This window comes from Xenopus laevis, chromosome 6S (genome assembly GCF_017654675.1).
Source record: "Xenopus laevis strain J_2021 chromosome 6S, Xenopus_laevis_v10.1, whole genome shotgun sequence".
NCBI lineage: Eukaryota > Metazoa > Chordata > Amphibia > Anura > Pipidae > Xenopus > Xenopus laevis.
This window is the reverse complement of record NC_054382.1, coordinates 46,337,344-46,340,321: the sequence shown is the minus strand read 5'-3', so window position 1 is coordinate 46,340,321 and position 2,978 is coordinate 46,337,344. Positions and strand designations below refer to the sequence as shown.

Below are 2,978 nucleotides of genomic sequence, written 5' to 3'. Positions count from 1 at the left end.
ATATTTAGTTAGCCAAAAATGTAACCTATAAGGGCAGATACACACGTGGAGATTCGGGGAGATTTATTCGCCGGCGACTAATCTTCCTGAACTGCCTTCCCACCAGCTAGAATATAAATCAGCGGTGAGATGGCACTCAAAGCACTTCGTTTTCTGAAGTCGTCTGAAGTTTCCTTGTGAGGCAACTTCTAGTGACTTCTAGAAAACTAAGCGCTCCGAGTGCCATCCAGCCGGCGATTTAAATTCTAACTGGCGGGAAGGCAGTTTGAGGAGATTAGTCACTTAAAGAAGAGGCGAGTTGTCCCCGGGCGACTAATCTCCCCGAATCTCCACGTGTGTCTCTGCCCTAAAGGCTGGAGTAACATAATAGCCAGAACACTACTTTGTGCTTTGCAGCTCTCTTGGTTCCCACTGATTGGTTAACAGGCAGTAACCAATCAGTGACTTGAGCACTTGAGGCTGTGCAAAATAAAAAATGTTTCTAATATAGTTAGTTAGCCAAAAATGAAATGTATAAAGGCTGGAGTGAGTTTGTAATTGATCCGCAGTATTCAGCTCAGATTCAAAAGCAACAGTTATTACCCACATGGCCCCCTCTCAAGTAACTGATTGGTTACTCCATGGTAACCAATCAGTGTAAACCAAGAGAGCTGAAAAGCAGGAAGTAGTGTTTGTGTTCTGTTATGTTAGACATCCAGTCACTCCAGCCTTTATACATTAAATTTTAGGCTAACTAACCTTTATTAGAAACATGTTTTATTTTGCAGCCTATATATTTACCCAGTTTTGTTTTTACACTGAACAATTCCTTTAAATAAATGTTTTTTTAAGAGAAGTTCGTTTTCTAATTGTCTTCTGACTTTTTCAGGTATTGGCACATGAGTAAATTTGTCTCCCATTGTAAATCTTCACTGGTGCAGGTGACAGATCTCCTGTGAATGCTTTTTTTGTGCCTAGATCTGCTTTGTGTGTCTGCACACCAGCCAAAACTGTGCTTGTCAGTGCAGATACAGAAAATGCATACAGAGAAAAGCCAATATACAGCCCCATATACCATCATAGAATATAACTGCAATATCTGAAACATCTGAGTTGTTATGCATAAACCACATCATCCACCAACCCAGAGTTTATTTGTTCCATTTTGTTATAATGTTATAATGTTGGAGCGGTAATTCCACTGTGGCATAAAAGGCTAATTGTAGTCTTTCACAGAGGCAGAGAAGACATTTTATGAGTTGAATGTGCTATTTAATAATCCTGTCTCCTTTAGAATTTTTAGTCCTAATAATGTGATGTTGAAGTGGATCTCCACCCATCACTAGCAGTATTTCCCTGGTGCACTTCTACAGGGCTACATTTAACTTTTTCTTATTGGGGAGTATTTAGCAATTTTGTGAAGACACACACTGTTCTTGCTTCTAAAATGATACTTAAATGAAAGACAAGCACAATGTTCCTTCATTAATTATTAACTGTTGAGTGAATAAATAAAGCATAATCCGCTGAAGAGCCGGAGGAAATAATGTAAACAATATAACAAAAGTGAAAATATATTTTGCCTTTGAGTCCTTGAACAGCAGTGAAGGTTACACTAAAAACAGCCATTTGGAGATATAATTAGCCTGATATTCGGCATTCATACGAATTCAATACAATTTGAATTTTTGGGTAGGAACCATTCAATCGAATATTAGACATTCAATTTCTTTCTTAAATAACCTCCCAGTTGAATTGTGAAAATATATCTGAATGAAAAAAAATTCACATGAATTTGAAATTCAACCTTTGATAAATGGGCCTCCCCGAGTAGCACTCAGTAGTGGATGCTTGTAGCTGTACAAAATAAAAAAAGCAAAGACTAACTTCCATTATTTCACTGTGTGATATCGCCTTAAATAGCAAGTAAAGCCCTGAAATGGGCTGCTCTATGTAAAGTACCTATAGCATAACGATTTTGTACCTTTACATTATTTCTCTCCTCTATACACTAAAATAGAAGTGATCACTGCGGCTGGAAAGTATTCTTAGGCTCTCCTTTTTGGTTATGATAAGCTACACATTACTATACCTGAATTATTTGCTCATCCTTGTTAAGTACGCATGGACTTTCCAAAAAACGTCAGCCTGGGCATTGTCCCTTACAAATGTTGCATTGTCTTAACCCATGTGAGTCATTGGGTACGACTACTGCACACCAAGGAACATGAAAGAACTCAGATTCTATAGATAAAACACACTAATGGGGAGAAAAGAAATAACTTAAGAAGCAGTCATAGTGTTAGCTTTGAAGCACAAGCTATGTTGTAGATATCAGCTTGTTCATACATGTTTTTATGAGATCTTTTGAGCACAAAAGAGCTTTTTTTTTTTAAAAAAAATCCTTAAGGATAAAGTTAGTGTGCATAAAGAAGTATGCCAAGAAACACCTGGGACACAGACTGTTGTGGGTCTGGGTTTGTTTACAGTCTGTTGGCCTTGTCTGGGCCTGTTTGTAGTTGCTGGCAGGAAAATAAATCTTGTTTCTATCTTGTCGCATACACGCAAGGACCAGATTAACAACAAGCGTATTTAAGTGTTCTTTGCAGTTACACACCTAGAAATCACGAGATGTGAAGAGTGCAGGATACTATGGCAGGCAATTTGTGGCTCTGAAGCAAGCTTGATTTTCCTTGGAATAGTCTCTACAAGGCAAATACCAGCTTTTCAGCAGTAGGCTGCTTCCTCTTACTTTCAGTTCCATTTCCAAATCATTTGCTACAGGCTGCATGTGTTCTATGTATTGTTGCACATATCGCTTCTTGGCCTTTTGGCTAAGATCAAGTGTAGTATCTCTGGAGAAACACTTGATTCTCTGGCCAGGGGCTGAAGCTTCATGAAAGTCCGGGGTATTGTGCCCCTTAAGGGGGTGCTTGACTCATGACTGGGTCAAGCACATCTGCACAATGCTTTTTTTAGCACTGATTTATACACTTTTT

At 38.6% G+C, this 2,978-nt stretch overlaps 1 non-coding gene across 1 annotated transcript; it reads left to right on the top strand.

Annotated features, from left to right (window-relative positions):
* Positions 1-2,793: 2,793 nt before the first annotated feature.
* LOC121395288 lies at positions 2,794-2,978 on the top strand. The gene has a single exon (XR_005962384.1). It is a non-coding gene; the product is annotated as a U2 spliceosomal RNA (small nuclear RNA).